The 14,979-nt window shown below is 41.6% G+C and overlaps 1 long non-coding RNA gene across 1 annotated transcript in view; it reads left to right on the plus strand.

Annotated features, from left to right (window-relative positions):
* Positions 1-14,767, plus strand: part of LOC146439193 (uncharacterized) — a 36,766-nt gene extending 21,999 nt beyond the window's left edge. Inside the window, exon 3 of the long non-coding RNA XR_014850697.1 lies at positions 14,371-14,767. This is a non-coding gene — a long non-coding RNA (uncharacterized LOC146439193). The remainder of the gene's footprint in view (positions 1-14,370) is intronic.
* The last annotated feature ends 212 nt before the right edge of the window (positions 14,768-14,979 follow it).

The raw sequence follows: 14,979 nt of genomic DNA on the forward strand, positions 1-14,979 counted from the left end.
CTTGTTCTCTGGCTGCTTGGACAGGGAGGTTATAGATATGAATTGCAGACATGTTGGGAAGCAACACAACCATTTGCTTTTTTCCCTGTCAGTTCTTTTTCTTTTTTTGTATTAAATTGTGCTGATAAGCCCCTGCAAGCAATTACAGCTGTATGTGGCCAGTGTAAAAAAAGTGGAAGGTCACTGAGGTGGAACATGAAGTCAACTGAGACAGAGGGATTTTTTCTGCATCTTACGGATGTTATTGCCTCTGGTTCACAAGGGAGATTGGTTAAAGCTGTAATCAGCAGTGAGCTCCTCTTTGCATTCTATTACCAGTCCTTCAGAGCAATGATTTTCTTCCTTATTTTTCTTTTTGTTATTGCTATCTGCATTTTTCAGCTTATGACTTGGAATGTTGGAATCTTCAAAGGTCTATGACTGCTTTTGCAGCATGGCCTGCTTCTCAGAAGTGATGAGCCTTAGAAGCTGCTCCTGAGCCCAGTGGGAGGTTTTGTTGCCCATCATTTCTGAAATGGTGTTATTTCTCAGAAGTTTGGATGCCTTTTGCCTCTGCAGCATGCTCTGTTTAGTGACAAGCATTTTTCCACAGGGAATGTAGGTAGCAGTTATACCATTTATTGCTTCAGTGGTCTGGTTGAAGGGTGCTGCTCTCACATCTGCTCAGGCCCATGTTACAAACCTAGGAAATGTCTTGATTTTCCCTCAGTTTGAAGGACACATCTGTATTTTGGAGAAAGTATAGGCAAATGGCTCTGGAAAAATAAATGGCATGGGAAAGGATGCATAATAGGTGCAGGTAGGGTAAATCCAACTCTCTTACCCCACAGCGTTTAGAACAGTTGTAGTCATCACTGTCAGGATCCATTGCAGGGTCAATGCTATGCTTAGATCCTGCTTGACCCTGCTATGGCCAAATAACAAGGGAAGCATCTTAGAGAGCAGAGTGTCCAACAAGACTGAAAGGCAGCTGGTCCCAGTGCTGCCCAGTTGATCCCTGAGTAGCAGCACAGCTTAGGAACACCACATGCCTGCCATTGGGCTCAAACAGCAGCCTGCCGTGTCCTGAGTGTCCCTTCTTTTGCTTTTGACAGAGCAGCTGCCTCTCCTGTCTGGAAAAAAAAAAATCTTGCCCTGATTAATAAACATCCAGCAAAGCCACCTGAACATTTAGGGGGAATATCTTTTTGCACTTCCACTCCCCCACCTGCATCCCTGCTGCTTAATAGCACCACTGAGCTGCGTCCTGTCCTTCCCTTTCCCCATGCATCTGAAACAGTTCTCCCTGGGTAGCTGCAAACTCCTCTCTCCTCAGCGGATGAATAAAACATCATGGCCTTACGTCACTGTAAAATCTGCCTGGCTGGGCTTTTTCAATCCTCTGCTTATATTTATTTACTTATCTGCAATGTGCGTCACTAATAGAATTTAAATGTTATGTTAAAGACTGATGTTAGGAAGGTAAAAATGTGTTTGGGTTTTTTTCCCCCGTATTGACTGGCTCCTGGATACCACAGGGAAATATTACAGCGTGTATTTTATTATTCAAGATGATGCTGACGTAGAAGTTCCCTGATTCATCTTCCACCATTTCTCTGACGCTCAAGAAATTTCTTGCCTGCAGCCAGTGTGATAAACCTTGAAGAGTTACTGTTACAATGTATGAGATTATAGGAATACATTATTGTAAACCAGAGATATTTTTTGGGTTGATAACTTAGCTCATGGTCTCTGTCAGAGTGAGTGAGTCTGTGCTTTTAGGCTTTGAAATGCTGAACACTGTAATTCAAAAGGAGAGTGGTTTTATTACCATTTTTTAACCATTTTATCTCAGATGTGACGAATGAATCACAGTGTGTTTCTTAGGATGTTCTTGTTCTTGTCAACAAAAGCAAAACATGTTTCATCATGGCAAAAGCAGACTGACCCAAAAAAGCCTTAGTCTGTGTTTGAGAGGAGGATGATGAATCCAGTAGATGGTACATGTTTTAATGAGGAGTATGGCTAATGTCAGAAGGAATCTTCTCATGCTCCTGAATGAAAGAAGTATATATGCTATTAATGGTTTGGGTTATAGTATTTTGATTTTTGGCTGAAGGTTTGTCATTTTTTTCGTGGAAATTTTCTCTCTTGTGTTGTCCAAATTTTATCATCAGCTCCACTTGACTTCTCTTTGCTTGTAAAAAATTCAGAGAATGAGTTTCTGATTTTATGGAAATCAGGGAAAATATCTTGTTGCCTGCAAGGATATAGATGTTTCACTTCTATGCATCTTTATATCTTGCACCAAATAATCACGTCTCGTTCAATTATTTCCTGTAGTGTTCTTGCCCCTGGATTTTTTCTGTTTCTTTGTCATTCTTTCCATTCTAGTCCAGCTTTGTCCCAGACAGCATAAAATTTAGGCAGGAGATCCAGTTTCAAAAGCAACCTCAATTAGTAAAGGTCCAGGCTACACATCTTCCAACATTCAGGGAGGAGAAATCTTACTGAGACACACAGAGCTGGAAAAAGGTGATGATGCTGTCCAGGTTTGGGTCTGACCTTTCAAAGCCTTCAAAACCATAATTTCTGTTGCTTTTGAGACTGTAAAAAAAAGTGTGTTTGTGTATATTTATCCATATCTATATATCTGGCAAAAGGCAGGTTTTGGCCCTAAATAGGTAAAGGTGATTTTCCAAAAGGATAGTGTTAACTTCTTTTGGAAATGCATGAGCAAACACAGGAAGGACAAAGCAGAGCAGCTGGCGGCTATGCTGAGGGGTCTTGCCTTTCTTCCAGAGTCATTTGTACATGGAGAAAGATTCCCAGATCCCTGTAATTAACATTATGGCAGAAGCAATTGGAGCACAGCCTTTTTTGCTGGGTGCAGGCCTTGCTCTTTGTGTATCTATCAAGTTGTGGTGTTTTTTAATGTTAGACTTTGAAAACACTTGGCTGGGCAGTGTGTTTTTCTAAGCTGTGGAGGTGTTGAAACTGAGGCCAAGCAAACAAGTGAAGTGCAATGAGAGTTTGTTGGACCAGATCCAATTTGATAAGAAGAATGAGATGACTAAGCATGTGCTAAGCTTTAATGCTACTCAGTGCATCATCATTTCAGTTGTGTCAATGTTTCCATTATAAATACCTCTTCTCAGGGGAACTCAGCCGCACATCTCGTTTGTGGTTGGAAAATTCCATTTAGAGAATGCTATTAATTATTTAAAAATACACATTTGCTTTTTAGGTCAAGATTTTCAAAGCAGTGATATGCAGTACTTGGCAGGAGACAATTCAGAGGCCTGGTTTTCAGGTGGTCACTAATGAGAAAAATAATCCTCCCTCTCTGCCCATCCCATTTTCAGATGCAGCTGCTCTAGTTAGGTTTCTGGAGTATTCATAACTGTGTTTTATTTATTCTTCCTCTCTTACCTCTTGATGATGACCAGAAGCTCGAGATGGGTGGTTTGATTTACTTCTCATTAAGAAATAAAAGGCCTGAAATCAGAATTTTGCTTGGAGTAATATTTAAACTTTTTATATAAAATAAATGGAGATCACTCTCATGTCCCTTCTGCTGCTATTCGGCACTTCTGTCTGACTGTCCTAAGGTATTGCTATCTGTTTTATTAGCTTTATATATTATTTATATATCATTGTATTCATCCAGTTCTATGTCCAGTGGACATGAGTTGTGCCTAAGACCAGGTTCTCCCAAGGCTCTTGCAGGTTGGTTCAGGCTTGAGTTTTTCTTCCAGGACTGTGTGTCTGTCTGTTCCTCACAAATGGGTGACTGCCTGCAGACAGCACTGCTGAGGCTTTGCACCTTCTCACCTCTTTGTGTTCCAGACCAAAAAGACCAGCCCAAGAAGGGAGGTGAATTGCACAAACACTTGCTTCTGGCAGCACAGCAGGTAGCTGTGCATGTGGTAGGCACTGCTAAATACCAGTGTCTGGTCAAACCATCACAGCTGGTTAGGTTACCACGCTGCATGTAACTGGAGAAGCATTTCACTGTCTGTGGGTGAGCAGGAAACCCCCTGGCAGACAGTGGCATTGTGGGATAAGCTACAAAAAACTCAGTGGAACGGATTTTATGACATGCATGGCATATTTTTCCCAAGAATCAGAGAAAGGCTGTAACTCCAAACCACCAGAAACAGCCCAGGCAGTGGGCTTTTGTGTGCAGCAGAAGCAGATTAGCAGATGGCATTTTCTATCCTTAATGTACAAAGCACATTAAAATTCAGAAGCAGATCTACGTGCCTTTAAAAAGACAATATTGTGCCTGGTAAAGTGTCTGTGTCTTTGCCCAATGGCATTTGCTTAAAAGAAGATACTTAGCCAATATTTTTAGAAGCAGCCCCATTCAAAAGTTCAATATACTAGAAAAAGTTCTTCTTCGGGGTAGCTGTAAAGGAAATATTTGCAGCTTGACAGATAAGTCTGTAGGATGCTACTTTGCAATGACCTTTGAGATCAGAGTAGCAGTGCGCTTGCTTGTATATCCCATACTGTGAACTTGATGCCCAAGCACTGACACACAGCTGTCTCCCTGTTTTTTTTACAGCTTTAACAGGCTACTGTAAAACTAGCAGCGAGATTTTATCAATTCTGATAATAAAAATAACACGTGGGTTTTTGCAGTGTGTCTCCAGTGTGTATTCTGGAAATCTGTCTGTAGCAGTATCCTTTGAGAATTACGATCAGGGAACATTTGGAGGCTACTAAAAGTAAAAGATGGGTACTGTATGATTTTTTTTCTTGGGCAGTAGCTGAATTAGATTGATATATTTCCCAGATCTAGAGATTTCCAGTATTTCAAGATAATACCTAACAGAAAATGCAATGTGTTGCTCATCATGGGCAGTGCATTAAGGGAAGTGCAGGATGTCACTGCTTGGAATGGCAAGGGCTGATAGGCAAGACCTGTCTCAGCTTAAGAGCCAAGAGGAAGCTTGAGTCAAGACAGGTGAGGGGAACCCCATGCACGAAGGAAGAAATGTAGTGTCAGCTCTGAGAAGGCAGGAAAGGTTGCTATCCTTTGTATTCTGGGAACAGGTCAATGTGCTTAAAAGTCCTGAAATCAAAACCCCTTTCTTCTGGTCTTGGTACCTATGAGTCTCAGCCACACAAAATGAAGAACACAATGCAAAATGCTGTTGCATTTTATAATGTTGTTAATGTGTAGACTAGAACCGTTGTTAGAGTTTAGTGTCTCAAATGGCAGAAAAACATTTGAAGCAGAATCATGAAGCATCTTACGAGCTTGTCTCTCCTAAATTTATAATAGCGTTTCTCATTTTGACTTGCAGTCTATGCAGGGCACTTCTTCAGTTATTCCTGAATAATAATCTATATTTAGGAGACAAGTCTCTGATTTTCCTCTGAAATAGGACCTGGTTTTGGAATTGGAATGGCGAGTCTCTGACATTTTGCTTCAAGGACATTCCAGTCTCAGTTTTTCCAGATGTAACCCAATGCACTTAGAGTTGGAGAAAAATTATTTTTGTCTTTAGTACCAGAGATTTAACTAGTCAATGCAGGTTTCAAATTGCTTTACTCGTACAAATGTTCAGCAGGACTTGATGGCTTGAACTCTTCTAATTTTGATTTTGGTGGGTTGTTCTTTAACTCAGTAACATAATAAAAATGGTCAGCTGCTTGATAATTTTTCTTCAGTTGACCACTTCGGGATTAGTCCTGTAAGATGATGTTAAGTGAGAGTATTTTTATTCTATACATCATATAAATGAAAGATGTCTTTGTGGAGCTAGGCCTATGTTTGCATTGCAAATTGTTGACAATATATGCTTTATTGCTTAGACAAATGCATTAAGACTGAAACATGGTTCTTGTCGTTTGAGGGTACATTTATTTAAGTGATGCATGTAGAGGTGTAAATCCTGACAGAGACTTTTGCCTGAGCAAGGCATCAGGGGAAGCAATTGCTGGACTGAGTACTGGCCATACAAACCAAGATGGAGAACTAAACATGAAGTGTCTATAATTCTCTTTCTCAGAAGGTGGATGAGAGGTAGTTGTGTGTGATTGATGTCTTAAGCAGCGGAGGAGGGACTGGAATTCAACAGAGGCAAATGCAGGGTCCTGTACCTGAGGAGGAACAAGCCCAGGCATGAGCACAGTCTGGGGGCTGACCTGCTAGAAAACAGCTCTGTGGAGAAGGAGCTGGGGGTCCTGGTGGACAAGAAACTGTCCCTGAGCCAGCAGTGTCCTTCTGGCCAAAAAGGCCAAAGGTATCCTAAGGAGTATTAGGAAGAGCATTGCCAGCAGGTCGAGGGAGGTGATCCTACTCCTCTACTCAGCATGAGGCACATCTGGAGCGTTGTGTCCAGTTCTGGGCTCATCACTATGAGAGAGGCATGGAGCTGCTGGAGCAGGTCCAGTGGAGGGCACCAAGGATGATTCAGGGACTGGAGCATCTTCATTCTGAGGAAAGGCTGAGGGAGCTGGGCCTTGTTCAGCTTGAGAAGAGACAACTGAGAGGGAACTCAATGTCTATCAGCATCTGAAGGGGGTGTGTCAGGAGGATGGATCCAGGCTGTTCCCTTACCAAGCAATAGGACAGGAGGGAATGGGCAGAAACTGATGCACAGGAAGTTCCACCTGAATATGAGGAAGAACTTCTTCACTGTGCAGTGACCAAGCACAGGAACAGGTTGCCCAGAGAGAGGGTGGAGTCTCCCTCACCGGAGATGTTCAAGAACCATCCGGACACAATCCTGTGCCATGTGGTCTGGGATGACCCTGCTTGAGCAGGGAGGTTGGACCAAGTGACCCTTGTGGTCCCTTCCAACCTGACCCATTCTGTGATTCTGTGATTCTGTGTGATTTTTGTGACCATGACCAAAACAAGACCATGTGCATATGAGGTGGTGTTTCTGCAGTTTTGATTTGGCTGCTGAAGTGCATAGCTAACTTCCCCAGAGAGCTGGAAGCTCTGGGATTGCCACTGGTGGGCTTGCAACATTGGAGAGGTTTTAGGAGGAGAAAAAGCTGACCCTAAGGAATTGTCTCCAGAGAGCAAGGTGGCCACAGTACCCCAAGAAAGGCTAAAACAACCACACATGCAATATCAAATGCTCACGTCTAAGCAAAATTAATCTAGGAGGCAAATGGGAATGGTGGAGTCCTGATCTTGTCATTTAAGAATAAAGACAGCACAAAGGTTAGGCACAAAAATACCCAAACTCTGGGCAGCAGAGTGAGAGGTATAGCATATGATCCTGTTTTATTTCAGATGTAAGGAGAATTCCTCAGGGAAGATAGCACAGAGCACCAGGGTCTCTTCCAATGTTCTATAGCCCCTGGTAGCTGTAATAAACAGTGCCCATGGGCTGGCAAGGTGTGACCACAGACAGTAGCCACTCTACAAGGATGGAGCAGCAGCAGTGCTCCCCCAACCACCTCCTGCAGACACCCCTCTGGAGAACATCCACAGGATTCCAAGGGGGAAAGACTTTTGGGAAGAGCTCAGGAAATATTGCATTTGAAAAGTTTTGAAAATAACTGATCTATTCAGTGTCTTGTTTCCCTTCTGTTTAATGAAGGGGAAGATACACATTATTTTGACATGTTCTTGTCACATGTTTTTTGATAGCTATAATATGAATCTTAGAGGATGACTGTAAAGGAAAGGGTGATTAGACAAATGAACTGGGAATTAATTCTGTGTTCTGTTTCTGCTTCTGCCACTGGCTTTCAATATTATGCCAAATGTTCATATGTTATTTCCATAAAAATAAGTAGAATCCATACCCTCATTGCTGAGAGTTAATGTGAGAGTAATGCTGTCCTTCCACACTATTTACCTTAGTCATGCCTCAGGGCAGGCAGTGACCTCACAGAACATGTTTGTCAAGGCTACTCTCACGTGTTTTTATGGTGTCCTGGATGTGATCTGGAGGCTGGAGAACATGCTGCAATAAAAATAAACCTGTATTAATAATAAAAAGGACTTCTGCTGCAACCAAAGAATTACTTAAAGATTAGGCTGGTATTAGTGGAGAGGGTGTGTCTGTGCTTTTTATGTGCATTATTCATGGAGACCCTCTCCCCTTAAATACATGGTATTTATTCCTAACTTTTCTTGGAGGTTTGCTTTGCTGTCTTGTGATAAAATCTCTAGGTCACGAAGGAGACACTGTAAGTGATGCTCATACAATTGACATAGTAAAATTTTGTTTCTAAGTGAGGTGCTGCAAGTGGAAAGGGTGATGAATTTTAATTTCTGTTTAATACTGGTGCATTGGCTATAACTGTCTAGTAGCACCTGCACAACACTGTTGACAGGCTTGCTAATGGATTAAAGGGAGCTAGTGTCTTGGTAGCTACAGAGTTGAGATGTAAGCAGAACATGTAGTTTTCTTCTCCAGTACACTGGGGGTGCAGCCCAATTGCCAAAAATTCCAGAGAAATCTGAACAGTTAATCAGTCTGATCATGTTTCACACAGACATTTTTCAGCTTCAGGACTATAGGGCCCAATCCTGTGGAAAGCAAAAGGAGTGTGAGAGCTGATGGGTGCATCAGAGGTGTCCAGGCAGGTGTGTAAAGGTAAACCCAGAGGAAACAGTCCTGGAAAAGAAGAGCAAGTAAGATTTCAAGGAAAGGAGTGCAGCTGGAAATGTGTTGGAAGGTGGACAGCTGGAGGAAGGTGAAAATGAGCTGCAAGTCGTGAGCTTTGAGACAGGGAGTGAGTGACTTCCATGAGCTCTTGGCACAGCCCAAGTGGTGGGAGCTGCCAGGGGACACTTCCAGGACAGAAGCTCCAGGGAGCTGCAAGTATAGATGCTGTATTTTTGTAACAACAAAAAATTATTTAGGTTTTTTTGAAGGTTTGGTTTGGTTTCTGTTGTGTATCCCCATCACCTTTAAAATTTCTTTTCCTCCTTAATTCAATAATGCATCGAAAGTAATTAAACTCCCTTGTAAAGAAGCACAGGACTTGGAGATGCAGGACTTGGGTTTCACTGGCTGTTATAAACTCCTTTCTGGGTGACCTGGGCCAAGTGATGTTTTGGGCTGTGTGCCCTGTCTTGCTTATGTGGATAACAACATGACTTTAGCATTCTGGAGCAGGTTAAACATTGGTATTTGGGTCATACTGTACCAGTGATAAGTGACTTCTTTCCCAACAAACTTTAATTCTCTCAGATTTCAACTATCCATTTTTAATAGCCAAGAGGCTGTCTGAGAAGCGTTATGTAGCTGATTTGTACCACTTGACAAATCACAGTGTTTGGGTTTTCTGTTAATAAGAGAGAAAAAATGTAGGTCTCTCAGATGATTGTGGTGCTTAGATAATCTCTTCTTTTGCTGTTCTTCAGCAGTGTTATAATTAGTCCTTCACATTTTTCTTGTTTAATTCACTCCTCACTGCATGCATCTTATCATGCAATGGAAGCAAGTTGAAACATTAATTAATTTGAGCCATTTCAGAGAGCCGAAGGAACTCATTTAACTGTCTTTTCCTTTTGAATTCAGAGACCAAGTACATAGTACCTGCTTGCTGCTTTCATGTGAGAGCAGTCTCTGGCAAAATTCCTCACCTCAAATGAACTTGCAGACATGTAATTTCTTGACTTACATCTGCTGTGTGATACCTAAATTCCCCATCTAGAAATGCAGAAGACATTTATCCTGAATTGTGTATGGATTAGCACTCATGTCTCTGGATTCTACTTATACACCGTTATCACATTTTATAATTCATGTTTGGATGCACTGTTTTTAAAAAACAGCCATCAACCCCCTGTATAGTGTATTTTATTATAATTTTTTAATTTGGTGCTGAGTATCTTCATACAAGCATTTCTTGTAGACATATGTAGACATACAAAGAGTGCCTGCTGTTCTTTGCAAGACTGGTTTTTAATCCTACCTGCATCATGCATAAAATCCTTATTTGTCAGGAAAGCATCCTGCTGCAGATATTGGCCTCTGTGCCAAATACTGGGTTGCAAGCACTCAATGTAATATGGGAAACAGAGATGTAATATGATTTTTCAAAGGGTAGCAAGGTAAAATTGACATTTTGTAATCCAGCACATTAAACTACAAAGCAGGCTGGGTCAGCAGGAATTAGTGAAAACCTAAAAATGAGGAGGGGAGACTTTGAAAGACATTCAAATACATGGCAGAAAAACCAGATACCAGTTCTTCTGGCTTCCTCCTCATATCTGAGGGCACAGTCCAGCTCACTTGGCCTTCACCCTGGTCTAAACCAAATGTACTCATAGCTGGCTATCAGAGCTATGCCAGTCCCAGTGTAACCTCTCCTCCTGTTTTTATACCATCATAAGGAGCTGCAAGGTAAAAGGCACTGGACACTTTTCCCCATGTTAATAGTAATCTGAATGTCCACTTCTGTTTTTATCTGTGGCCAGTTTCTCATGGCTGTTATATCCAACTCGACAAGTGCTGACATTCTTCTCCCATGCTTTAGACAACGTTGTGAATGGATTTATGTAACTGTCTCTCCTGCTCTGTGTCTTATTTTATGGCTTGATGGATGGGACAATTTCAGAATTATGCGATCCACAGTAATACTGCTTTTTGTTGCCCTTTTTTTTAGGTCTCCCTGACAAATTGCAGGTGAGTGTTTTGTAGTCAGAATGGTTTGGAAATTCTGCTGACTGATCACTTTAAAATGATTTGATTATTGCTAAATTCTGTGAGACTCAAAAGCAATGGAGAGTGTATTGTTACTTGAGTGGCTTTGTGTTTAGCATGACTTGCATCACACTTGACTGCTTTTCAAATGTGGTCATCTGAAAAATACTCTGGGAGATTTCTGATTCCTCCTTCTGTGCTCTGGGAAGTGAATAAAGGTGAATCTCATGTGCCTTGTGCCAGTACTCAGTGCTGCCCATGAGCTCGTTGTCTGGAAGTGTTTTGGATCCAAGTGTCAAAATCGTCATCTCTGCAGAAATTTACAGGGCCACTGGGAACTTTTCACAGTTCTGATAATTCTCATGGCTTGTTGCAGATCTGTTCACTGAAAAAAAATTCTGGAATACTGAATTAGGTATAACAGCTTTACTATATTCCTGTTTGGAGGGGAAAATGAGGGATTTGGGCAACCCTGGGCCTGGCACTCATGAAATATTAGCTCCATTCCTATTTCAGTTGCAGTCGCCTTGCATGTTTGTGGGTAAGTGACTTCACCTTCGTTTATCTAAATTTCTTCATCTTCAGACTGAAGATCCTGATGATCTCTTCTGTGAGAGGGTTTTGGTATTGCATTTGAATTAATTGTCATCTTCAAGGGGCTCAAATTCCGTGATAGTACAAGACAGCAGTGTGCAACATGCATTATCAGTGTATCACATGAATAGAAAATATTTTTGTAGGTATAGCCCCTTTCATGGTAGAAGGCAAAATGTCCAGGGAAAATACTGTATTTATCTCTTATGGCAACTTAGTATACTTGCCAGATTATTTTTACAGGTAATTTTTTGGATATATTTTTAGCTGATGGTCTGATTTGTAACAAAAACTGTTGTCCAGGGAAAGTGTGCTATTCAAAAGAAGTTTAAAGTCAGGGAGATCTTTGGGCATGTGAATGAAAGGTCTGGATTCCAAAACACCTCTGCAAGCTGTAGAGCAGTGTTTAATCTGTTTATGAAGGACTCAGAATTTGACTTGCCTTATTTTTTCTGGACTTTTTATTAAATGACCTGGTGTAATTTTTCCCTTCATAGCACCCCATATGAGTAGAAACTCAACTCATAAATAAGAGGCGGAAATGCCAATGTATCAGTGCAGAATGAAACCTGAAGAGCTGTGTCTGTGCTATATGAAGGTAGCAGATGCCTTGCAAGTGTGGAGCCCAGTCTTGCACTTCTTTGGCATTCAGCACCTGCCACTGTACTCTGGGAATGATTATACTGCACTTTCAGATGCAGGAAACCTCTCGGGCTGCCTCTGTGATAGCGCCAATCAAGTGATAAATATTCCATGCCTGAAAATACAGTAGGTGCTTCTCATTCACCTTGCTTGCAGGAAGCAGATGGGGTAGTTAATGAAGGTCTGGCATCTCTCTCTGCTTTTCATCAGCACCTTGTAGTTTTCAACAGCTGCCAAAATACTAAAAAGGTGAAAAGCTTGGTCAGAAAGAGTGAAATAGATAGGGTCGAGAGGCTGACAGAGAATTCCTTTATATGATCATTAAATTAATTGATCAAAGTGGCCATAAAACAACAATAGGAACAAGCCCTGCTTCCAACTTACTCATGACCTGACTCATTGGTGTAAATTCTCTGCTTGCAGCTGCAGCACATGGCTGGGCAGTTGTGTTGTTTCCACAGGTGCAGTCAGGCTGTTCTATTACCACACCAAACTGCCTGCCAGGGCCTCCAGCCTAATCATGGCAAGACAAGCTGCAGTACATGGAGTCTGCTATTCTGTTACCAGACAGATAGAGAAGGGTTTATAAGCTAAAAGCTTGCAGTCAGTGAAGGAAATAGCATTTCTGGGCAAAGATAATTTGCTTCATTCCTAGTAACTTTGTCATCTTCAGTCCCGATGGTTTTTTAAAATCTGTATTGCCTTTTCTCCTATCACTTATTCTGGTACCTTCCTTTAATTAATGAGAAAGGACAAATGAACTTGCCAGTGGTTGTCTGCTTTCACTGATTGAACTGTACTCGCTAGGACTTGCAGGTGTCCTGCCCATAGCCTGGGCTGAGAGGGAAACTCCCTGTGCAGAAGGGGACAGTGGACCTGGGTGAATCCCACCTGTACCACTCCTGCAGAAGGACAAAGTTGGAAACATGTTCAGCATGTGTAGAACCTAGCTTAATGAAGTGTTTTGAAGTAGTTTTTGGATATAGTCTGGTTTCTTTTCCTAGAGAGTTGCTGAGGAGGTATTATCTGAGACACTTCACTTCTAGAGTCACAGTGTGGCTTCAGGAATGGGATTAAGTGATCCACTGCGGCCTTCTTTCCCCTTTCTCCTTTCTCTTCCTCTTCCCCTTTCCTGCCCCCTTCCCCTTCTACTTCACCTTCACTTCTCATCCCTGCACAATTAATCATCAGCTTATTATTATGATGTATGAGAACTATGCTCTGAAAAATGGAAAAAACTATGTGGAAAATACCAAAATTACTTGGAAGTGCTAGGAAAAAAGTGAACAATTGAAACTACAAATCTAGCATTAAATTCCTAAGGTTTATTCCTAAGATGTCTTTATAAACTATTTCCAAATGATGGGTTCTTAATCTATCGCACTGATCATTGAAACCATTTAAGAGGATTGGAATGTGAAAGGTAGGAAACAGCTCCTTTGGAGCAAAGTAATCCTGTTGTATTGCTGAAGTCACCCATCATGGATGGAGGAGAAGTCATCTTATCATCTGCTTTTTCAAATGGTCTAGAACAGATGTGTGAATAGGTTCAAATTCTTCACACCTCTCTGCAAAATTTGAGAAATATCTTGTGTTAAGGTGGTGATAAGTTTCGTCTTTCATCCACCTGAGTGACAGCTGATCACAGCAACTTTTCACAGTCCAAGACATAGGTAACCATGACAGTGAAAGATCCATACAGTTTTGCAATATATCATTCACATATTGGATTTATTTTGCAGCCTTATGAGATGTTTTGCCTGAAGCACTGTGAGTTCGGTGGGTGATAAACTCCTAGCATTTTAATTGGAGCTGGATAAAACACTTGGTGCAAGGCTCAAGATGCTGCTTCTTCTGAGATATAGCTCTTGCACAAAGCTAAAGTTTGCATGTATTCTCTCTAATATATAACTGAAAAGAATTCTATAAAAGTCTTTTCCCTTCCTCCCACCCTTTTTGTATCTGTAAGTTTCAGTGTGCCAGGGAGTGTGGCAGGGACGAGAACATGCTGAGGAAAGATCTCAGTAGGGTAAATTTTGCATGTTGAGGTTTATTTAACAGCTCAGAATGCCTTATATTGTGAGTCATGGGCATGAAGAGTGAAAGGAGGCTGCCCTTCCTAGAACCTTATAGAGTATAAGACTTGGAATATAATATCCCTTCTCTAGTAATATCAAAGTGATCCACTGGTCAAAGGAGGGATTTGCTTGGGTACAGTCAGACCCCAGAGTTCACAGACCAGTTCAGAGAATGGATTTTCTCTCTGTTTCACTCCTGTATTGTGTGGGCAGCACTGAGTGTTCTCCTTGCTACCTGCTCAGAGCATTTCTAAGCCAGATACCTCTTTTGAACCTCAGTATTTTCACTCTGGAAACCAGCTGGGGTCAGATGTTTAAATCATTGACTAAACTCAGAAGCGTATACTTTTATAATGTTAAATGCCTGAAAAAAAAGCCAGTGAAATCCACTGGGCAGACCACATATCTAAGACTGAAACTTGTAGCTTCTTGTTTCTTGTCAGCATTTCTCAAAGTGTGGTGGTGCAAGAAGTATTTGGGGCATGAACCGAAATCCATGCAACCTAAAACAGCTTAGCTACCACTTGAATGATGGTGGCCATGAACAGTAGAGCTCGTCTGATGCACTGTGAGTAGAAGGGTAGGTAAAACACATCAGCAACACTCCTGAGAGTCCTGCATTTCCCTGGATTTGATTTTAGAAGTTGGGCTGTGGACACATCTGTGGAAAGACTGATAAAAAATGCAAGATTTAAAGTAGGTACAGGAACTTTCGGCAGTGCATTCTAGAAATGAGCTCAGAAAGAGACATCCAAGTTGTCTTAAGCAAGAATTCCCAGTGTCCCTGCTCAGTGCGACTCCTGCATAGCCACATTGACTTGGTGAAGTGCTCTGGATCCCTGTGGCATTCTCTGACATGCACATGTGTTACTGTCTTCTATATAAAGGCAGAAAAGAGGAGTGTTTTGAGGATGCTTTTTAAATGTCTCTGAGGATTTAGTGGTAAAGACTTGCTAAACTTCACTAGGGTGTTATTTCAGCACTGATCTAAGGTGAACTGACTCCACAGTGCTCCTGAAAATGGTGGTCTTGGTCTTTGTAAAGCATCATTG

Source organism: Lichenostomus cassidix, chromosome 3 (assembly GCF_008360975.1).
Source record: "Lichenostomus cassidix isolate B80296 chromosome 3, HeHo_3.0, whole genome shotgun sequence".
NCBI classification, from domain to species: Eukaryota; Metazoa; Chordata; class Aves; order Passeriformes; family Meliphagidae; genus Lichenostomus; species Lichenostomus cassidix.